This window comes from Protopterus annectens, chromosome 12.part0 (assembly GCF_019279795.1).
Source record: "Protopterus annectens isolate FY-2018-M chromosome 12.part0, PAN1.0, whole genome shotgun sequence".
Lineage (NCBI taxonomy): Eukaryota > Metazoa > Chordata > Ceratodontiformes > Protopteridae > Protopterus > Protopterus annectens.
The window spans coordinates 287,125,569-287,149,973 of NC_056746.1; the positions used below are offsets into that span (position 1 = coordinate 287,125,569).

Here is a 24,405-nt window from a genome sequence, read left to right on the forward strand (position 1 = left end):
TACAGAGGGTGATAATTTTGGTAGTTTTATTCATATATTTGAAAGAGTATGTAAACAGCATAATGTTGCCTAAGGGCTCTGGGTATGGTTCCTGACCCCCTTACTTCATGGTAAAGCTGTAACTGCTGTTTCTAAATTGTCTGATACTGATAGTTTAAAGTATGGTAAGGTAGAACAATGTTTATTGGAATGTTTTAAGTTAACACATGAAGTTTACAGAAAAAAGTGTTGTGAGCATAGACGTAAGGCAGATGAAAGTGCATGTGATTGTTTTGCTGAGTTTTGCACTTATTTTCATAGTTGGGTGGGTGGGTGTACCTGGTGTCAGGTCACCACTTTTGAAAGGCTGGTAGATCTTTTGGTGACTGAACAAGCCCTTAACACTTTGCCTGAGGACATGAGACTCTGGTTGGCAGACTGGGAGTGAAACTCTGCAGATGAGCTAGGGTGGGGAAAAAGGGGGATCTCTACTTAGCAAGCAGGGCATCACTGCACAAGAAGGGGATACCCAGTGCTGCATATAGATATAAGGGAACCCATGGTGGCAGCCTAAACCACCCCAGAGTTTACCAAGAACAGGAGGAGCCACTAGTTTAGTTACATTTATTATGGATTATTTATTTTATTTTACATTTGTTGACTGGGCTAGTCTAACTGGATATATGTCCATTTTCAGTAGAGGCCCGGGGTGAAAAGCTCCAAGCATGAACAGTGACAAAGTTAACAATGTAAAAAGACATGAAAAATCACAGTACAGAGGTAGCATTGGTCAAAAGAAAAATTATAATAATAAAATTATAAACTATAACAGTTTTAGTAAAAATTATACTAAACAATTATACAAAACACAATAGAAGGTATGAGCAAGACTCAGTTAAGAGAGAAAGAACTTATATTTTATCCTCATATTACGAAGAAAAGAGTAGTAACTAGATTTGGAGGCATAGGTTAGAGGAGTAGGGATGGGGGTAAGAGCAGGAAGGGGAAAAAGATATCAGTCTGGGTTAGCACATGGACAAAGCCAATGATTTTTTATATGTTCTTTAAGATGTTTTTTAAATAGAGAAGTAGAAGCAAGGGTTGATAATTCAGAAGGAAGCTGATTCCAGTTTTTACCTGCAGTGTTTGAGAAAAGTGAATCACCGGCTTTGTTAGCTTTAATTGAGGAAACTAGAAGCTTATTAGCAGAGCGTAGTGTTGCTAGATTTTTATATGGTGTAATTAGAGTAGTGAGGATAGGGTTGTTAGGGTGGTATAGGATCTTTTGATTAATAAGTAATTGTTGACAGAGTATATGGTTTTGTAATTCTAGCCATCCAAGTTGTTTGAGGTTAAGGCAGCGGTGAGTTTTAAAGGGGGAGCATGTGATGAATCTAGCTATGCTGTTATAACAGGTGGAGATTTTAGAGAGGTTATTTTTGGATAGGTTAGTATATATATATATATATATATATATATATATATATATATATATATATATAAAACAGAGGCATAGAAAAGGGTGGATATGAGGTGGGTCTGGGCAATAGATTTCCTTGCAGAAGGGGTAAGGAAGGGTTTAATTCTATAGAGGGTACCAAGGTTTTTGTTAACAGACTTTATGGTGGAGTTGATGTGGTCATCATAGCTGAGACGATTATCAATTATTACACCTAGTAGGCGGGTTGTAGTATCTGGGGTTATGTTGGTACCATTGTTAGAGGTTACAGAGAAGAATGGATTAGGTGATTTATGAGTTGGAGTAAAAAGCAGTAGTTTTGTTTTTTTGGGATTTAGGAGGAGGCAGTGTTGCATAAACCAGTTTTCAACATTATGAAAAACAGTTTGGGTGAGGGAGTGGAGAGAGGCTATATTCTTGGCTGTACAGATTAAGGTGGAGTCGTCTGCATATTGAATGCAGGTGGCTTGAGGTATGTTCATGTGTAGATTGTTAGTAAATAAGGAAAAGAGTAGGGGACCTAAGATAGAGCCCTGGGGTACTCCAATATTAACTGGGAGTAGTGAAGACAGATTGTTATGCCCAAGTACTGCTTGCTGTCTATTTTCCAGATAAGACCTAAACCATTGTATAGCGTGAGGATCGAGAGAATGGGCCTTTAGTTTGTCTAGAAGTAAGTTATGGTTAACCATATCAAAGGCTTTTGACAGGTCAATAAATAGTGCTGAGGAAAAAGAGTTATTGTTACGATTTTTATATATAGAGTCGGTAAAGGATAAGAGGGCAGTCAATGTGCTATGGAATGGCCTAAAGCCACGTTGGCAGTTTGCTAATAGGTTATTTTGTAGTAAGTGGTTAAGTAGTAGTTTGTGAATACATTTTTCCATTAACTTAGCTAATGGGGAGAGTAACGCAATAGGACGAAAGTTAGAAAGCTCAATAGAAGGTCCACCTTTATGTAGAGGGATGATGTGGGGTACTTTCCATAAAGCAGGGATTTTGCCTTCTGAGATAGTTCTGGTAATAAGGATAGAGATAGGATAGTCTATGGCTTTTGCGGCAATTTGTAGGTATTCAGATGGGAGAATGTCAGGAGAAGGGGTGCAAGGTTTCAATTTTTGAAGTAGCTTACAGATGAGAGATGTATATACAGGTTGTATTTGAAAGGTAGGCAATGAAGTCATGCAGGTATTTAGTTGGGAAGCAGTGAAGGGTGGTAAATAATTGGCCATGGTTTGAATGGCTTCTGTAAAGTAGTTATTAAAGGCATCAGGGATCTGGTTGGAGTTGTTATGGTTGAAATCGGCTGGGTCTGGAGTAGTAGGGTGACCTGGCTGAAGAAGTTTGTTTATCCCTGACCAAAATTTTTGTGGAGTTTGTTGACTGGTTTGTTGGAGGTGAAGGTAGAAGTCTTTTTTGTTTAAGAATATCCTTCTTGGTGGCATTTCTTAGTTGTTTAAAGTGGAGGTGATCTGATGGACATTTGGTACCTCTCCATTTAGTCCAGATTTTATTTCTGAGGAGTATCTTTTGCCTAGTTTGTTTTGTGAGCCATGGGGCAGATTTGGTTCTTATTCTAGTAGAGCGATAAGGTGTATGGCAGTCAAGGATTTGAAGAAAGTTGGTATTAAAGTAGGTAACAGCCTTATCAAGTTCAAGATGGGTTAGTGGTGACCAGTCACACGCTTGCAATTCGTTTAGGAAGCTGTCTGCATTAAAGAATTTTTTTAAGCGGGAGGTTTTGAGATTGAGTAGTAGGAATATGGACTTTTTGTCTAATAATGTAGGTAAGCATATGGTCGCTGATATCGTCGGGAAGGGTTCCTGGAGTATAAGTTTCAGGGTGGCTATTAATAAGGATTCAGTCCAGAGTAGTTTCCTTACTGCTACGTTTGTGGATTCTAGTAGGAGTTGTTATTAATTGTGAGAATCCAAAGAGGTTTATGTGGTTAGTAGGGTTAGGAGAACTGCAGGTGGACCAGTCGATGTTAAAGTCACCCAGTACAGTGGTCTCCTGGGGTAGTTGGGTAGAGAGGTAACTAAGTAGGTTTTCAAGAGTATTGGTATTATTACCTGGGGGGAGATGCATGCAAATTAGATAGATAGATTTGGAGTTATTGATTTGGAGTTTGGTAGTTAGGATTTCCGATTTGGTGTCTAATGATGGAAGCACATTAAAGGGGGAAATTTGGAGGTTAGATTTATAGAGAATGGCTATACCTCCACCTTTTTTGATTTTACAGTCACATCTAAGGATGTTATAGCCAGGAGGGCTAATTTCCTGGTCTAGAGTAGATGGTTGTAGCCAAGTTTCTGTAAGACATAGAAATGTCAAATGAGTGCACATCAAGGAGTGCATGCAGGTGGGAAATTTTATTGTTAATACTTCTAATGTTAAGGTGAGCTATCAAGAGGGAGTTAGATGGTTTAGTTAATGTAGAAACCGTAGGCACTGTTAAATTGTCAAGGTTATTGGTATAGTCAGTATTGGGGCCAGGGTTTGGATGAATATCACCGTCTAGGAGGGAGTGTTGCTGGGGGTATTGTAGAGATTTAAGGAGTTTATAGAGGTTATTAAAAGTATTTTGTCCATGATCAAGGTTTAGATGTTTTAAATGTAATCAGAGGGGCAACTTAGCATATAAATGTCCATGGAAGCAAGGTGGGGAACAAAAGGTGGGGGAGCCAGAAAGTGCGAATAACAGTATGCCAGTGGTAAGTTGTCTGAAGTCAAAAGGGGTACCAGACTATCACCATAGTTTATATCCTATCTTAGTGGATGGAAAACAGGCCACTGCTAAGAGAGAGACAGCCTCTGACATAACCATTGTGAAGCCTGCAGTGGTTAAAGAGGAGCCGTACTTTTATGGGCAGTCCACTCCAGTCAAAGCTTTAAGAGGGACCCCATTTCAAATGCCCTTGGCCAGGGCTCACCTTGACTGGGAGGGTGGAAAAGGAAGCAAGCAAGTAGGTGTGTTTGAAAATATCCCTGCAGATATCTTGACAGGGAATGATTTTGATAATGCCATTACCTTGTGTGCATGCAGTTACACGCAGTCAGGCTAGGAGACAGGTATGTAGGGCTGGTAGCCTGGGGGAGACCCAGACAGACCCCACACCTGAAGCCAGGGCTGGTGAGATGGCTGTTTCAGGGAGGGAGATACCCTGTAACAGTGAGCCTGAAGATGAGCCACAACTGCTGGTAGGTACTGATGTTCCCTTAGACAGAGTGGCAGCAAGGGCAGAGGTGAGTGGTAGTGCCCAGGCTGACAGTGAGGCACCGCTGTCAGAGGATACCAGGCTTCCTGTGGAAGGGGATCTAGGAAGGGTCAAGGTGGAGTTGAGACAGTCTCAGCTTTCGGACCCTACACTAAGAGGCTTGAGATAGGTAGGGAGGCACTTGATTCTCAAAGAAAAGTGAAGGCTGTATAGTGGAACAAAGGGTTATAGTACATAGAGTGGACCCCTGAGGGAGGGCTAGAGGTTGAGGTAATACAGCAACTGTTGGTACTGCCCAGAGCCTACCATCTGGCACTTCTATCCATAGCTCGTGACATTCCTTTTGCAGGTGATGTGGGCATAAAGTGTACCAAGAGATGTATTATACAGAACTTTTAGTTGGCATAGGATTGCAAGGAATGTAACAGGGTACTGCAGGACCTGTGAGCAGTGCCAAAACGTAGGCAAGGCAGGGGACAAGGTCAAAGCTCATGTGATGCCTTTGCCTGTGATTTAGGAGCTGTTTCGGAGGGTAACTGTGGATATTGTGGGGCTTCTGAGTTCCCCAAGTTCCACAGGGAAGAAATATAGCCTGGTGGTAGTAGATTATGCTACTAGATACCCTGACGCAGTTGCTCTGTCCTACATAGAGGTAGAGAAGGTGCCAAATGCCTTGTTAGAGATTTTCAGCATGGTGGGTTCCACAATGAAAATACTGAGTGACAGAGGTGCCAGTTTCATGTCAGACCTGCTGGTTTGTCTATGGGAGTGCTGTGGGGTGAAGCAACTAAAGACCACCACCCAGGCTAATGGTCTTGTGGAGAGGTTAAACTCTATACTAAAGACCACGCTATGGGCATTTGCAGACCAGTTTAAGAGAGAGTGGGAAAATGTTTGCCCCATCTGCTGTTTGCAGACCGGGAGGTACTCCAGGAATCCACAGGTTTTCACCATTTGAGTTACTGTATGGGCACACGGTGAGGGGGCCTTTAGATTTGATTTGTGATGAGTGAGAGGGTGAGTGTGAATCCCACAAGGAGTCTGTTGTGGCATATGTCCTAAACCTAAGGACAAGGCTTAGGGATTTCATGGGCTTGACCCAGAAGAACCTGGCAGGAGCCCAGCAGCAGAATAAGGTCTGGTATGATAGGAATGCTTGAGCTTGAGAATGTGTTGTGGGACAACAGGTTATGGTGTTCATTCCTGTCAAACATAATAAACTGCAGGCAGCTTAGGGATCCTTCAAAGTGGTAAGGAAGGTCAGTGATGTTAACTTACATGATGTACCTGTTAGGCAGGAGCACAAATTGTACCATGTTAACATGATGAAGCTTTACCATGATAGGGAGGCCCTTGTGCTGAGTATTTGCAGTGAATGGCAGGAGGAGTCTGAGGGGGATCAGATGACTGATCTTCTCAGTGAGACTCGGACTGACACTTCAGTGGAATGGATAGGAATGTCCCACTGCTTATCCCATAGCCAGGTTTGAGAAATCTGAGCAGTGTTACGGGAGTATGGGGATGTGTTCATTGGGAAACCTGGATGCACCCATCTGATGCAGCACCATGTGGTTACAGGACCCCAAAGGCCTATCAAGCAGACCCCTTACAGGGTTCCTGAGCAAGTCAGATAGACTCTGAGGGAGGAGATAAGGAAATGTTGGACCTGGGGGTAATCCAGGAGTCCAGTGCTGGTACCAAAGAAAGATGGGGACACCAGGTTCTGTGTGGACTACAGAAAACTAAATAGTCACACAGAGTCAGATGCTTACCCTCATGCCTAGGACAGGTGAAACCTTAGACCAGCAGGGTGGGGCTAAGTATTTGACCACTGTTCATCTGACCAAGGGCTACTGGCATGTGTCCTTGACTCTCACTGCTAGAGAGAGGACAGACTTTGTGACTCCCTTAGGAGTATACGAGTTGACAAAGATGCCCTTTGGGATAAAGAATACCTGGAAGATCATATCCTAGCAGGAGCAGGCATTTATGCCCTTACTTATCTGGATGATTTTACCGTCTACAACCATTCCTGGCATGAGCACCTTCAGCATATCAAGGAGGTCCTCTGCAGACTGCAAATTGCAGGGTTGACCATTATGCCCAGTAAGTGTCAGGGGGTATGGCAGAGGTCTCCTACCTGGAACATAGAATGGGGAGTGGTAAGATCAAGCCAGAACCTGCCAAAGTGGAATCTCTTCAGGCATAGCTTGCCCCATGTTACCAAAAAGCAGATGAGGGCATTCTTGTGGACAGCGGGGTACTATACAATGTTTGTTCCCAATTATAGTACTGTAACTGTCCCACTTCACAGACCTGATGAGGAAAAACAGGCCAGATAAGGCAGTGTGGTCCCCAGCCTGCGAGGAGGCATTGCAAAAGCTTAAAGGGGCTTTGGGATGACCCCCTGTGTTAGCCAGTCCAGATTACATAAAAAAAATTGTCGTGCAGGTGGATGCTTCGAAGCATAAGATGGGACTGTACTCAGCCAGGTTTCCTCAGAGGGAGAAGAGCACCCAGTGGTATATCTCAGCCATAGACTCCAGCCTAGGGAGGAATGTTATGCAGCAGTAGAAAAAGAATGTCTAGCCATAGTATGGGCACTGCAGAAACTTCAACCCTATCTATATGGAAGGAAATTCACTGTAGTTACTAACCACAATCCCTTAATATGGCTACATTGCGCCAGCCAATAAAATGCCAAGTTGTTAAGTTGGAGCCTAGGGTTACAGGCATATGACATTACAGTGCAGTACCGTAATGTTGTCAATATTGCCAATGCAGATTAACTCTCAAGACAGGGTATGGGTTAATGTGTTCCCAGACAGGCCTATGTTCCTCAAGCCTCGTTTCTCAAGGGTCACTTGAAAAACTAGCTTGAGTTTTCAAAGGGGGAGAGATGTGATGATGTGAGGTATTACCAGCTATGCTAGGAGAAGTAGGGCAGTGGATGTGTAACATATGCCAGCATAGCTAGCTGGAGTTTTGTAAGAGTTATATGTCATTTGTATATCAAACTGATTTGTACAGATGCTTGTGTTGAAAATGTATTTGTAAAGCTGCTTGTGTTAAAAATGTACCAACAGTGGGTCCTGCTGAACAGAAAAGAAAGCCACCTGCATGTAAGACTGTATTGTAACTGTTGAAATGAATATATTGTAACAGAGGATACTGGAACAGAAGAGGTTAATCTCAGTCCAGGTAACTTTGAAAAATAGTTTGAAATTAAATTACCTGGTTTAGGCCATAAAGATTGCATCTTACAGTTCTAATTGCAGCCAGAGATAAAATGTGTGCGAAAACCAGAACTAGGAATCCTACTGTATTGTCCTTAGGAGTGAACTAATTGCTACCCTGGAAGGGTGGAAGTTTTGAAATGGTTTTATAGCTTCCAGATGCTATAACACATCTCAGCACACCTTTGTCTGTGTGTATGGTAACATGTGTACTAAATTCCGTTTCATTTTCTAGTAACGGAGATAGTGTGGGAACCAAATTCAGATGTATGTAATGGCAGTCTGTTTTTGAAACCTGACAAATAAGGAAGACCACTCACCCACTTCATCCTGCCTTACTTTAGTAAGTAACCAGGGAATAGTAATTCTTTATATCAGTCAGGAAAATATAGTGAGATTAAGTACTGTTTTTCTGTATCTGTGTGAATCTATCCATCTGTGTTATTTTTAATATTTCCTGTGATTGAAACTCTGGTGTTTATTGTGAATAGATGTTTAGTATTTTCATGTTCTTTTATTATTTATTATTAAATATATTTAATTTTTTTATTGTGTCTGGTCTTTTACAGAATACTTTAACCTTTGAGAGTACTTATATTTATTTGGTGACACTGTAGCCACTCTGAAAGCCTTGCTGCATTGGTCAAAGACTACCATTTGTATTAGTATTAATTTTACTCAGTATAATTGGGTACCATAGGAGCTTTAGAGCAGCTGGCTTTGGAGTGTTCTGGTGGCAGTACCTACCTTATAGTCTAGGCAGAGAGGGCATAGCTGGTAAATCTGTGCCAACCTTTCCCAGGTGCAGGTGATATGTGTGCGCGCGCGTGTGTGTGTGAAAATCAAATCTAAGAGTGTGTGTGTGTGTGTGTGTGTGTGTGTGTGTGTGTGTGTGTGTGTGTGTGTCAGCTTCTTGGAGCAGGGACACAGAGCACTGGTTTTATAGAGAGGGTGGTGGACTTGACTTGGAACACTTGGTTGAGGACTCAACTCTACAGCTGTACTAGTGGGGAGTCTTATAGGGGGGCCTGGAGACAGAGAGGGAGACACAGCCCCCAGACTGAGTGTGTTTCCTGTGTGCCTTTAAGGGAAATTGTGCTTGGTGCAGAGAGCTGCTTCTGAAAATATTGTGTGCATCCATTTTTTTGTTCTAAGTGAACATCCCTTACCTGTGTCCATGGTGAGGATTGAGACTTCTTGATCACTGTCCCTGACGAGGGGGATTCACAACTTACATACATGCATGCATCTAAATTCTATGATACAAGTCATAATACTTTTTTCGCCACATAAAACATGCTTCATATCCGCTTTGCTGCTACAACAACTATACTGGTTTACAGTCAACAAACACTGAAAACATATATTTGTTTCAGTTAGTAGACGGACAAAAAACTTGCCTTAATGACATGTTTACAATAACTACATTTATATGGTTAAGTACTTTATCTTTTTACACTGTTAACCTTATGATCTTATTTAAACCAAAATATTATATTACCAACAGTTTTATTTCATTTTTGTATGATATTTTTTTTGTTATATTTTTTAGTTCTTGAACACTTCTCAAAACAGACTAATATTTTTCCAAAAACTTCTTAATATCAAAAACATTACTATTACACTTTGAAATAAATGGGGCGGATACATCATGTACAGTATACTTTTCATTATAACTGCACTCTTTGTAGCTTTTTAATAAGACCACCCTTCAATTCAGTAACATTACCATTGCATTTAAAATGTTTATTAAAGTGCTATTCAGATGTCACCTGGCTGTGATTGTCTAAGACAAGTTATTTGCTGTCTAAGTAAAATTCCTGTCTTCATTAATGTTTCTTTGAGTTCTTTGAAAGTGTCCACACATAAAACTTTTTCACGTTTAGGAAGGCAACTGGTAAACAGAAGTAATCTTTTTCTTTTTCTCTCTTTTTCTAAATATTTTAGAGCTCCAGTAATCCATCTGATATATCCAGTTTAGTATTTAAAAGTTATATCTCTTGCTTATTAATATTAAAATCAAAATACACATTTGTACTCCCAAAAGCATTATGCTTTCATCTGTATGAAAAAAAAAATGTCATCTGAAAGTGTTTAAAATGTATGATGTTTAAAAAATATTACTGAAAAATATCTTGTTCCTAGTTTGATGCAGGTAAACATGTTTAGCTTGGAGCAAAGTTGGCCCCAATAGCTGCTCCTTGTTAACTGTTTATAACCATTCCTATCAAATAAAAAGATTTATGCTGTAAAACTAAATGTGGTAATTCCCCCCAAATGTCAGGGTGTGAGTTATCATTTGAGAACTCACACATTACAATGGAGTTAGGCCAGGCTCGGGGAGGATGTCCCCCCTGTTCTTGAAGGAAGTAACAGTCCACAAAAAACACAATAGCTGACAGAAAAAAAAGAGCCATAAAGATGATAAAGTGGACTTTTGAGGATAAGAAAGAAATTATGTATTGTTACTGTTATGAAAGAAGCCCAGAATTTCCAGATAGAAGAAGATGTTCAGAAATACTGAGTGAAAGAGGAAAGAAAAATACTTGCACAAGAAAAATTGTCAAAAGCTTCAATTTCATGTTTGTATTCATTAATACAACAGATCCTTGAAAAATGTTATAGTGACAAAGAAACCTTGGGCAATTTGGAAAAAAAGTGACGGAGGGAGTACATAAATACAAAGAACAAAACCTAGAGATGTTTAAAAGATATAAAAGAGAAACATGGACATGGGACACAAAGAGAGAACTTCTATGGTGCAATATTTATGCAAAGGAGAAAGCCAAACTAATCAGTACAAAAAATAAATAAATAAATAAAATAAAAACAGCTCCAAAAAGAAATATAGGCAAAGGTGCCCAGATTTGGAAAATTTCACAGTACAAAAAATGCTTACAAAGGGGGAATGCAGAGCAGAAGATTAGTAAGTTAAACAAGTAAAAGCTGAAGTCATGGAATTTCTGCGAAGTAAAGGATTTAGTGTAGAAATTCTAACACAGGCTATGAGTCCCCAAAGTAAGGAGAAACGGGTGGAGCGAGAGACAAAAGATGTGATGAAGAAATATGGACAAGAGAAAGAAGAAACAATTTAATATGGTACAATATTTATGCAAAGGAGAAAGCAAAACTAGTCAATACAAAAAGAGCAGCACCAAAGATATTTGAAGAGAAATAGCGGCAGAGGCATCCGGATACAGAAAATTTTACAGTACAAAAAAATAAAAAAAAAGGAGAAAGTAGAAAAGAGGATTAGTAATGGAGAAGTTAAAGAAATGGAAACTGAAGTTATATAAGTATTACCTGCAAAGTGAAAGATTTAGTGTAGAAAATCCAACTCTGGTAATGCCACAACATGATGGAACAGTGAGTCCCCTGATTAAGGAGAAACTGGTGGAATGGGAAGCATCTGATCACTTGCCACATGAAGATACTCTGGAGCCTTCAGCAGGAAACCAGTACAAAAGTTCAGTTGGAGTTGCACAGCAAGGAAAGCAGAAGGAAACAGTGGCAGCTTTGACGCAGTCAGTGTTGTGGAGTGATAAGCCACTGAGTTCCATAGGTAAGAGCAAGAGATGGCACAGGATGCTGCTTGAGAGAATACATCACAGGAAGATGTTCAGGAACTTTCTATAGAATGCCCACATGAAACAGAGAACAAAGAATTCAGCTTACAAGAAAGTGAGCTAAGGGAAGCGTTCCTTGATTTAATATAAATGGATAGACATATTAAGATAGATAAAAGAAACTACAGAAAGTCAATAACACCCAAAATGTTAGAAGTCTGATAAAAGAAATGAACACAGTAATCAAAACTGTTAACAAAAATTCATGTGATGTAACAGAGTTAAATAGTATGTATTATTGTGCAGCTAAGTTAATAACCAATAAAGCCTTACCGCAAAAAGACAGACCAGTAAGGAAAGGAAGGAAAGAAATCAATTGCCATCATATAAGCATCAAATAGAGAAAACTATAAAGAAATTAAGACAAGAAGTGTCACTGTTAGAAAAGTATAGAAGAGGGAACAGATAAACAAACATACTTAGAAATCTGTGATAAAAGCAACATGCAGTATAACAGGCCAGGATCTATTGTACACTTTTGCAAATAATAAACTAAAATATTAGAAGATATGGAGATAAAGGAAAAGAACAGAATAAGCAATTTATTGATGACCCCAAAAAAGTTTTTAGAGAATTGGGAAACAAAGCAAAAAGAATAGAAACACCACCAAAAAAGAACTAGACACATTTTGGAGAAATATCTATGAAGACCCTGTGGAACTTAACAAAGACACTGAATGGATAGAAGCAGTAAAAGAAACAGTAAGAAGTTCAAAAGTAGAAGATATGAAATGGGGTGAAGCAACAGCCAGAGAAACTGAGACATAATTAAGAAAAGCTCCAAACTGGAAAACACCAGGCCCAGGTTCAATATCTAACTTCTGGCTAAAACTATTAACATCTTTACATGAAGATTTAACCTCGAGTAAGAACTACTTATATGCGTATCCTGAACAGACACCAACCTGGTTAACAATTGGAAAAATGATACTCCTCCTTAAGAGTGACCCTGCAAACTGTCCTAAAAACTGTAGACCAATAACTTGGCTTCCAACGGTGTATAAGCTGTGTACTGGAATTGATGCCTACAGAGTTTATAATCATTTCGAAGAAAACTTAATGGAAGTAGAGCCAAAGGATAACAAATTAAAGTCATATGGAACAAAGGATCATTTGTTGTTAAATAGTCATAATGGAGAATTATAAAAAGGGGAAGAATTGAAGTATGGCATGGATAGGTTACAAAAAAGCATTTGACAGCATCCCACATTCACGGATAAAGGGATGCTTACAGATGTACAAGATGCATCTTACACTGATCAGTTACATTGTAGAGATCATGAAGTACTGGCAAAACACTTTGCAGATAAGCCATGCTAAAGGACAAATTATTATCCCAGGGTTGTATTCCAGGATGTCTCTTTGTCACCATTGCTATTTTATCTTGCCCTCAACCCATTAAGCTGTTTACTTAGATTAGGTCATGGTTACAATTTGACTCCCAGAAAACAACAAAGTGTAAAGATTTCTTATCTTCTTTTTGTGGATGATTTAAAGCTGTAGAGTTCATCAGATGAAGAGCTGAAAGCACAACTGCAAGTGGTCACAACCTTCTCCGATGAAGTAAGAATGTTGTTTGGTCTTCATAAATGTGTAAAATCAAATTTAAAGCAGGGAAGTTGCAGCACCAAGAAAATATCATTCTGGGACAGAAATGTGATATAAAGGAACTTGAGAGGAGGGAGTGTATAAATATTTGGGAATTGAAGAAGGGAGTGTATAAATATTTGGGAGTGAAGAAGGATCAACAATAAGGCATGAACAAATGTGAACAAAACTAAGGAATATTTTAGAAGATTAAAATTAATGCTGAAAACAGCCCTGACATTTAGGAACAAAGTTGAAGCTATAAACCATTTTGCTCTTCCTGTTCTAACTTGCAGTTTTGGGGGTGATAGTCTGTCCCCAAAAGGTATTGGATCAGTTGGACAGGAAAACAAGAAAAATGTTTTAGACTTATCAAATGATACACAAAAATCAGTGTATACCAAGATTAAATATTCCTCATTGTGAAGGATGTATGTTCTGTTACATGTATAGATCTGCAAACATGGGATTGCATATATATCTGCTGATCTTATCAGATCCATACATAGTGAAAGTTTTAAAAGATGAGGAGAACATGTCTAAGATGACTTCCCTGCTTAGTTTAGCAGAAGCTTATTGCTGTCAGGCAGGAATGGAAATCAAACCAGATGCAGACAAATATCAGGCAGCAACTGAATCTGCCAAAAAATGAAAAAATATAAGGAGAATTATCAGATGAGATGGCAAGAAATGTGGAAAAGGCATAAATATAGTTGCAAGTACAGAAAACTCTTGAACAACTGCATGTCTATCAGGATCTGACACAGGAATAGTTAAAAAGAGATTAATCTAAGCAAAAAGATGAAATGTTAATATTGGTGGCCAAGGATAGTGGACTACAAGCACATTGTTTTACAAAGTTCATTGAACGTGTGGGAGAAACAGACAAATGCAGGTTTTGTAAAACAGAACTGGAAACAGTTGCACATCTTGTTGCTGGGTGTGATACAATAATGGCAGAGGGCCTGTATACTAAAAGGCTTAGTAATGTGACAAGGCTGTTGCATTGGGTATTGTTGAAACATTACAATATTGAAGTAACAATTGGAAACATGAGTCACAAAGCATTGTAGAGAATGCCGAAGTTTGTATCACATGGGATGATCCATTGCCAACAGTTTAAAAAATTAATGCGAGAAAACCAGTTGTAGTCATCCATGAAAAGAAGACAAAAGTACTGATCAATGAAATAGCTGCACCTAGTGATAATAGTGTCTTACGTACAGAAAGACACACAAAGTCATACAATGCCAAGATCTGCAATCTGAAACAAGGGCAATGTGGAAGGATGCCCAGATATTTCCAATAGTAGTTGGAGCAATGGGTCTCATAAAAAAAAATTTACAGTCATATTTAGATATGCTACCGGTACATGTAAGTATGAATTGCAGAAGGAGTCAATTATGGGCATTTTGTGGGTGCTGCAGAGTACTTTTGGCTATCATCAAAGATTGAAACAAAACAATTTCACAAACTTTAATCATACTTTGACTTAAGAATGGGGTCCATTCCCATCATGGTATTAGAAACCCAAAAGACTTGGAGAAATTAAACAGAGAACAAACATTCTCTTAAGGCATCCAAACCTGCTTGTCTAATACTCACAAAATGTCCGGTATTGCCATCAGCTCTGACTAAAAAATGTCTCCTGATTACTCAGTATTATTAAAGACTCTTAATTGGGTCTATGAACTAGCTATCCACTTTTGTTACCAGGTTGCATGGACGTGGATTTATGCTGCTTACTGCCAAATGGGCAGCAATTGGGAGCGTGGTGGAAAATTCAGTCAGATGATAAGGGTTGCTGGGGGGGGGGGTCTTCTACAGTAATGTACACTGACCCGTGTAGGAGTTTCTTCTATGTGGTAGGGAATGCAATTCCCCCAACACACAGGCACATAGTTTTTTCTAAGTGGCCACTTGCTTGAAATTTTCATTTTCTTTACCCGCTCTGTAAAGTTATGTGGCAGTTGTGTTTAGTGGTAAATACAAGCAGCTTCATGGTGAAGCCTATGGATCCCATTAGGATGTTGCTCATGTTTTGATCTCTTTGTGTAGTTCTTTCCTTTTGTGGTTTGCCTTTCTCCTCATTTTCTCTTGAATTAGTTTATTACGGATGCACAGCTTTCATATGAGGGATTATATGGCTTTGGCCAGCATGTCTGTCCTTAGTGCGTTATTGCTGAGACTCATTATAACATGATAAGAAGTTACCAAACGCAAGCTTGAGCTCCGGAACATTTGCATTGGCAGCACTGCTTCATAATGTCCATTTCAGATGTTAAGGAAATAATTGTCTGCATTTTTAGTAGTATTAGTTGGGGTCACTGGACATCAACCTTCTTTCTAGCTCTCTGTCTCCTTCAGAAGGGTTGTTTCCCCATAAAACTGGAAACTTATCGTAGGTAATAGAAGACTTTTAGTGAAAAAGAATAATTTGTGATGCCAATGAGTTATCCAAGGTACAGGGAGCTACAGTCATTTATTGTAATCTGCTGTCCTGGGAGGTGTTATCTGAAAATAATCCAAAGAATCCACACAAGAATGCTGAGAACAAAACTTTATAGAACGCAAAGCTTTTGGGTATGACCCTTTTTCAATACTGAATACAAACATACAAAAAGCATCTGCTTATATACAAGCCAAAAATCACATGACCGCAGCCAAAGTCATATGACAAATTTAAAAAATTTCAAAAAATTAAAAATTTTTTTTAAAAATATAGAAAATGATGAAACATAACAATAAAACATGTTAATACATAATAAAACATAATACACTACTTATTTCAAATTACGTTGTAGTCTAGCAAGAATAGGTTTAATACTGACAGTGCTGTTAATGCCAGGCGGGCTGTCAGCTCCCAAGCACACTATCCATTGATATTCTTTAGTTTCAAGATAATTATTAATATCACCACACCTATTCAAGGGAACCACTAGATCTATGACCCTAAATCTAAATGTATGCATGTTCCCATTGGACTCAATGTGCTTAAATAAAGCATTATTGGCACACTGTGAAAGGGACACTAATTTTAAGTCCATTTATTTAGAAGGAACTAATAGATCTGAGAATACACGACATAATACTAAAATTAGATTTGTTACATCTTTTAATGCTAGAACGTACTTAATTAAACAAGTCATACAAAAAAATTGGTTGATTCTTATGGCATGTATAAATGTTAAGAAAATTCTAGGAGATAAACCCTATTTCTGTTATAGAAATATGAAGACTTTAAAACAGAAACTATGCTATAAAGATTTTAGTTTTTATTCTTCTCCAACATATGTTAATCCTGGTACTTATAAATGTTTGAACTGTTCCTGCTGTCCTGATATTCTGGGTACATCCAGCCAACAGTTCAGGCATCCGGTAACTAATAAACTGTACTGCTTTAACCTAAAGGCTTTTTGCACCACCACTTCTGTGGTATATATGGCTAATTGCTCAAAATGTCCATCATTTTACATAGGAAAAACTACAAGGAAATTAAAAGACAGAATAGTAGAACATAAATCTGAAATTAGGAGAGCAGTGCCCACAAATGCATTATATAAACATATAGCTGAACTTGGTGCAGATCATACTTTTTCTTTCAGAGTTATTCATATCGTTAAACCTACACCACGAGGAGGTGATATTAATAACTTGCTTGAGTTGAAGGAATATGAATGGATGATAAGGTTAGCAGCAGATCATCCACCAGGTTTAAATGACGTGGTTACCCTAAAACCGGTCCTTAAATATATACAACATACACAACTTAGATGAAATTGTTATGTTTTTTAATGTATTAAGTAACTTTGGAGTTATTTTTTAATAAGTATTTTTAACAATGTATTTATTTTGTGTCATATGACCATTGGGCTGCTGGTCATGTGATGATGACCTAGTATAAATTCAGATTGTTTTGTATTCGTATTTTGTAATGCACTGAAGAAGGGTTTTATGCCTGAAAGCTTTGCTGATTTTATAAAGTGTTTTTTTCCAGTATATTGTGTTTTTCTTGGACTTGTGTCTTTCTGTTACATTTGACCACAATAAACAAGACATGCTGGAGGGATAGATTCCTGTCCCGGAGACTTGTCATACTCTGGAACAAGCTACCCATCTATGTCAAGCAAAGTTCCTCATTAGCACTCTTCAAGAAAAATCTTGAGTGGATGGGAAATAGGAAATACACCCTGGGGATCACTTCTGTGGCTCTGCTCGACAGTGGTACAGGAAAATAACTTTCTTGGGTGGCGTAAGCCAGGGAACCTTGTTGGCTAGGCTTACTTAGGCTGATCCTACCTATGAACCTATAAGAAGGAAATTGCCAAATCAGTCTGTCAGTAAGGGTATATTGGTGTTCCTTTCCATTCAGGTATGAAGACACACATTAGGCACAATTCTGTGCAGTCGATTCAGCTACTCCACACTTGCCACCTTACCACTTTGGAGGTCCCCTTAACCCTGAATGATGATCAGCTGCAGTGATTAACTGCACATCAGAGGTTTTAGGGATCGCTTCCTTACAGGAGAGCATGTTCACCAGGTCAAAGAGTTCCTCAAAATGCTCTTTTCGTCTCACTACAGCTTTTCTCCAGTTTTGCTTAGCACAGCCAGAATGAGGTTGAATCTTTCCTTCGTGAGGCACTAAGCAGTTTGCCAGAATGGCTTTGAAGCCAATTAATTTTTTTCTCCAAGACCTTTCTGAACTCTTACAGTCCTCTCTCTTTCACTTTTGACATTTGTTGTCATTGTAGCCCTCTTGGTGTCCTAGTGCCTGTTAAATGAATCAAAACCCTTTATGAGTACTCCACCTTCTGGTTGATGGCTTTCTTCCTCATTGCTATTCACCAGCATGTCCTAGAACTTACCAGAGTGACAGACACTGACCACTCTCAACTGAGGCCCTGCTTAATCTGTGGTACCAAGCATGGTTATAACGTTATGGGTAGGCCATGACTTGCACAGCAGTCCATTAAGAACATCAGTTTAGTTCAGATCTGGGAGCTTTATCTTCCCAGTCATTCCCCTTGAAAGCATGGAAGTGTCCTAGTAAGACTGCTGACCTGTAGCTTTCCTCTCAAGCACCTTAGTCACCAGGTTTGAGAAGGCTGAATGCTTAGTACTACTGTTTGGTGTTGAAGCACTAATGAGTGTTTGTGATGGATGTTGGACATTTCATTGAAAACAGTTTTGTTGAGTACAGACTTTTGATTTAAAATATCCATTGCTGTATTCTGTGAAAAAAGGCATAACATTTTCAAAATCACTTTTATGCGGGATCAAGGCACACCACCCTGCCCCACATGCTCTAATTTTATCTGCAACCTGTGGGTATACGGATCCATATCGGATCTGAGCCGGCAACATTTTTTCTAGCATCTGCTCTGAGCTCCTCCCCCTACCCATAATACACCACCATCTCCTATCTTCCCCCATAGTAAGCATCGTGATCTCCTTTGCTCTGAGCATCAGGGATAAGTAAGTAGGTTAATTCTATTTGTGTGTGTAAGTGGTAGTTAGTTTTCCCTTCCTCCCCACTTTAGTGTATGCTGTTCGTCAGATTAGCTTAAAAAAAAAAAGTTTTTTATTGCTGATAGTTCTTCTAGGCCCACTTCCCTTCAGCGTGTGCTGTGTTCTCTTTAGGGAGTGGCGATTAGTGTTAGACTATGGCTGAAAGCCGGTTTTCAAAAAATGAACAGTGTGTGGCCATAGGCTCTCACCGGCTGATGGTCACACTTTGTGTGTAATATGTTTGAGAGTGCCCCATTTATCAACACAGTGTTCAATCTGTGCAGGTTTTAACCCGAGGGCCCTCAGGGACAGGAAGGCCAAGTTAGTTGCCAAGGGTCTTCTCCCTGCCTCCATGCTGGATTCTGCCATGGCCTCGGTCTCAGGTACTCCCGCCCAACTACCCACCCAGACAGGGACTCAAACTTCCACTTATTCTGGTGTTGGGGGAGACAAAGACAAAGATAACAAAAAAGAAAAAGCGAGAGAGAGAGAGAAAAAGAAAAGGCCAGAGAAAGGCGCAAGGAGGGTAAAGAGAGGAATAGGGAAATTCCTCGCAAGAGGTCCCCGGACAGGGAATCTTTCCCTACTCCACCATCCAAGACTTTGAGGCCAGCTTCTCTCAGGCTTCACTCACCCTGTTTCTCGCCGGAGCAGTCTTCTGATCCAAGGCCTTCTTCACCCTTACTGCGCAGACCAGCCAGATCCGAGTCGGTCGCCTCTTCGCGATCGACTCGGAGCCTATCAGACTTGGACATGGACAGGATGATGCGGAGATTCATTCAGACCCAAATACAGATAGGAGTCTTTCCAGGCCTCTCTCCCTCTGGAGAGGGGACCTCCATCCCCTTTTTCCACCCCATCTCTGCTTCCCCGATCCGTGCGGCTGCTTTGGGGTTCTTGGATCAGAGACTCTTTGGACCTGGTAGCTCGGCGCCGACGGTTCCACCAACCTCGACTCCGGCTATTACCTTGAGTTCCTCGGATCCGGCCAGTTCGGATCCGAGCGACTCTCAGAGCCTGGGACAGGGAGTCAGACCCGAGGGAATGGATCCATCTTCGACTCCGACCTTTTCGGATCTGAACCTTTCCCTTGGACCTCAGGCTACCCTTGCTTCAGCTCCAGTCCCCACTTTGGGCCCGGGGAGAGCTTCTTCCTTGCTGGGTGCCAAGGAGGTACGCTCTCCTTCGGCGTTCGAAGTGGTGGAAAGGGTTCCCTCCCAGGGATTGAGACCTCAGCCCATCTCCTCGGATTTCACCCAGACTCCACTGGATTTGGCGACAACTCCCTTCATCCTGTCTCAGGGACAGCCCATGCCAGAGGAGCCCCAGGCTATTCCCCTTGAGGAACCCCCCTGCGGTTCATGAGTCCTTTTAAGAGAATCCCACTGAAGAGGGTCCCTGTAAGTGCAAGTGTAAAAGGAGGCACTTGGACTCCCCTGAGTCCCTCACTATGGACACGGATTTAGATGGAGAAGGTTCCCCCAGGTCACCTCCCGAAGATGTCTCCTTCAGAGACATCATGGAGATCCTCCACCAGAGGGGAGGTTGGTCAGCCCCAAAACCTTCTATGGATGAGTCCATGTTCCTGGAGGCCTTTGGCACGTGCCCATCTACTTCCTGGGTGTCCCCGCCAGCGGACCCCTTGGTGGACCTTATCACCACACAGGCATGGAAGGAGCCTGACACCATAGAGCCCATACCAAAACGCCCTGACAAGATTCTTTCCCCTCCCACCGACAGACAACTTTGGTCTAAAGGAGCCCCCGCTGATGCTATGGTGGTCGCAGCAGCCACCAAGAAGGAACTGGCGCAAGAGAGTTCCTCGGTCCACCCTCCGGACAAGGAGTCCAGGTTGGTGGATAGGTTTGATAAGCGCGTTTGTTCGTCAGCAACCTTTTCCATCTATGTGCTGAACTATTTCGCACATGTGATATGGCTGTAGCGAGACCTTGTTTCGGAATTCGCTGAGTCTCCCCCAGAGTCCTTATTGCAGCAGGACAAACAACTGTTCTCTGCAAAAATGTCGACTCTGAAGTCGGTATCAAACACTCCCATGCTTCTCCTTTCCCACGCCATGGAAGGAGCAGCTAGGGTGGCTGGGACAGGTGTAGCCATGAGGCGTCACGCCTGGCTCAAGTTGTGTCAGTTTGCGGACCCTTTTAAGGCGTCATTTACTAATGCTCCCTATGACGGTTCCTCCCTTTTCGGGAAGACAGTACGTGGCACTCTTGTCCAGAGCGAAAAAGACGGGAAGACTTAGTCTGCCATCGGGATACGCTTCTCTAACCCTCAGCGGTCAGTTTCTAGGAATTAAAGAGGGCAAAAGAAGATGTGGTTCTGGAAATCACAGTTTTCCTGGGAGGTTCAGGACAACTCTTCCTCCAGAGGCAGAGGGGGACAGGATCGACGCCGACCCAGCGGTAGAGGGGGTCCCAGGAACTTCGCGTCTAGGGAACCTTTTTCTGACAGGCCCACTCAGCAGCCCTGAGGGGTTGCCCGACTGTCCTACTCTGGAGGCAGTCGGGGGGAGATTATCATTGCACCCAGCGGCATGGGAGTCCATAACTGCAGATCGTTGGGTGCTACCAATAATATCCAGAGGCTACACTATTCCGTTTGTTGCCCCGCCAAGTGCTACAAGACGCCTCCTGGATGTCCCACCCGCTCACAGGGAGTCCACAGCTCTGGAGGTTTCAAAGCTGCTTCACAAACGAGCCATCGAACCAGTCCCCCTCGACCAGTTCGGATTAGGCGTTTATTCCAGGTTCTTTTTAGTGCCAAAAAAAGATGGTGGACCTCAGGCCCATTTTGGACCTGTCAACCTTGAACCTGTCTGTCGCCAAACAAAAGTTCCAGATGGTCACCCTACAGTCCATTCTGCCTTATCTCCGAGAGTGCGACTGGATGTGCTTGTTAGACTGCCAGGATGCTTACTACCATATCAAGGTCCACAGAAGCTCCAGGGGGTTTCTTCGCTTGTCACTTGCAGTTCAGAGCTCTACCCTTTGGCCTCACCACAGTCCCCAGGGTGTTCACCAAGGTAATGGCAGTAGTAGCAGCTCATCTGAGGCTTCAGAGAATTCAGGTATTTCCTTACCTGGACGACTGGCTCTTCGCTGCATCCACCAAGCGTTTTCTGTGACTGGCCAGAGACTACTTTCTCCTCTTGGCAGATCGGCTGACGATTACAGTCACTGTCCACAAATCCCTTTTGCAACCAGTACAAGTTCTAGACTTCGGGCACAGCTAAACACTTCGCAGCTAAACGTTTTCTTAACACCACACAGGATCTCACACCTCAGGTACCACATCGCTCTAATCGTGAACCTCAAATTTCCAAAGGCGAGCGATGTGCTTCGGGCCCTGGGCTCCATGGCTGCTTTGATTTCTATTGTCCCTTGCGCATGCCTCCATAATGCGGGTCCTTCAATGGATTTTAGCTGTCCAGTGGTCTTGGCTAGACCTGCCCATGGATTTTCCGATAAGGATCAGTCACACCTGCAGGACGTCTCTCCTTTGGTGGCTCCTTTCACCGGAGATTGCAGCAGGACGCCCTTTCGTGTCATCTCCAGCCCAAGCAACAGTGACCACGGGTGCCTCCCAACTTGGGAGGGGGGACACTGTTTTGGAAGGACAGTCCAAGGCACGTGGTCCCAGATAGAGACCAAGTTGCACATAAATGTTCTACAGATGAGGGCAGTGCTTTTACCACTGAAAGCCTTCCACACTGTACTTCCTCTGGGTATGATTGCAATTCAGTCAGACAACGTGTCGGTTGTCTGGTATATCAACAAGCAGGGGGGAACCAGATCTTATCCTCTGTGTCACGAGGCCATGAGAGTGGGCAATTTCCACTGGTCGGTTTCTGATTGCAACGCACATCCCGGGATGCTCCAACATTTTAGCGGACAGATTGAGTCGGGCTATTCTGATGCTGTACGAGTGGTCTCTGAAACAGTCAGTAGCAGAGGAGATATTCCTTGAATGGGGACAGCCTTGCTGCGATCTCTTCGCATCTCCTTCCAACGAGAAGTGCAGTGAGTTCTTCGCTCTGATTCCCTCACCAGGGGATGCCCCCAGAGATGCTCTAGTCCATGTTTGGCCCCCCGGGTTACTGTGTGCTTACCCACCATTACCATTCATTCCGAAGTTTCTTCAGAAAGCCTGCCGACTGGGGTGCATAGTGATTCTCATTGCCCCATTCTGGCCTCATCAAGTTTGGTTCCCCTTCCTTTGGTCTCATCTTCTAGCACCTCTGTGGATTCTGGGTCCCTGTCCGGATCTAATCAATCATCCTTCGGGTGCTTACCCTCCCAATCTGGACAGTCTAAAGCTAACAGCTTGGCTGCTCCAGTTCCCTTGATGGCCAGGACTCCCGGTCTTTCATCCCCTGTAAAATCTATACTAGTGGCTTTTCTTAAAGATTCCACTAGGAAGGTCTATTGCAGTAAGTGGAGACATTTCTCTGTCTGGGCCTTTCAGAGAAACCTGGATCCTTTTACAGCCCCTGTTCCAGCGGTGTTGGAATTCTTAACTAGTATTTTTCACCAAGGAGCTAGTTCCTCCATGGTGAAAGTACAGTTGGCAGCCATTTCCAATTTTCATGCAGGTGAAAATAAGTTTGCACTCACCTCTTCTAGGCTATGTAAAACCTTTTTAAAAGGCACCTTCCTTTTGCGCCCTCCCATCAAAGATTTGGTTCCTCCTTGGGATCTCACTTTGGTTCTCCAGTCATTAGTATCTCCTCCTTTTGAACCTGCTGCATCATTGGATCTAAAGTTTTTGTCTTGGAAGATAACCTTCCTAGTGGCTATTACGTCGGCTAGGAGGGTCTCTGAGCTGCAGGCTTTCTCTGCCATGCCTCCTTATTTGGTTTTCCATAAGGACAGGGTCTCTCTCCGTAAAAATCCTTTGTTTTTTCCCAAAGTGGCATCTCAATAAAACATAAACCAAATACTTAATCTACCTGTTTTCTTTACAAATTTTCAGATCAAAGGGGAATATAAACTTCATTTGTTAGATGTTCATAGACAACTTTGTTTCTACCTTCATAGAACATAATCCTTCCGTAAGTCCGATCAGTTATTTGTCTCATTTTCCAAACCTTGTTTGGGCAAGGCCATTTCCAAGGTTTCTTTAGCCAGATGGATCACTTTTTGCATTCTACACATTTATGAAGCCAAGGGGCTATCCCCTCTTCTTAAAGCTCACTCTACAAGGTCCATGGTGACTTCCGCTGCTTTTTGGTCTAAGGTTCCTTTGGATGACATTTGCGCAGCAGCAACTTGGGCAAATTCTCATACTTTCATCTCCCATTACAAGTTAGATCTGATTTCCAGAGGGAGAGCATCCTTTGGCTCTGCGGTGCTTAGGAATATCCTTCCATGAGGGCCTCCCAGGATTTGTTGAGTAGCTGGGGACACTGTCCCACAAGTTGCAGATAAATCCAACTACTTCAGTTAAAGAAGTTATGTACTCACCATAACGTTCCATCTGAGTAGTTATACTTCATTTTTCTGCAACCTTCCCACCCTCTGTCCCCCAGACCTTTTCATGTCAATAAACATGTTAGGTTTATTTAGCTGAGTTGCTAATATGTATAGTTGCAGCAAACTCGATCTGAGGGAAGATAGGAGATGGTGGTGTATTATGGGTAGGGGGAGGAGCTTGGAGTAGATGCTAGAAAAAAAGTTGCCGGCTCGGATCCCATATGGATCCGTATACCTATAGGTTGCAGAAAAATGAAGTATAACTACTCAGATGGAATGTTATGGTGAGTACATAACTT

General features: G+C 41.7%; 1 protein-coding gene across 1 annotated transcript in view; it reads left to right on the top strand.

The window, feature by feature from the left end:
• LOC122816513 (methyltransferase-like 26) overlaps positions 1-24,405 on the top strand; it is a 165,181-nt gene that overhangs the window by 21,404 nt on the left and 119,372 nt on the right. The gene's annotated exons all lie outside the window — the stretch shown is intronic.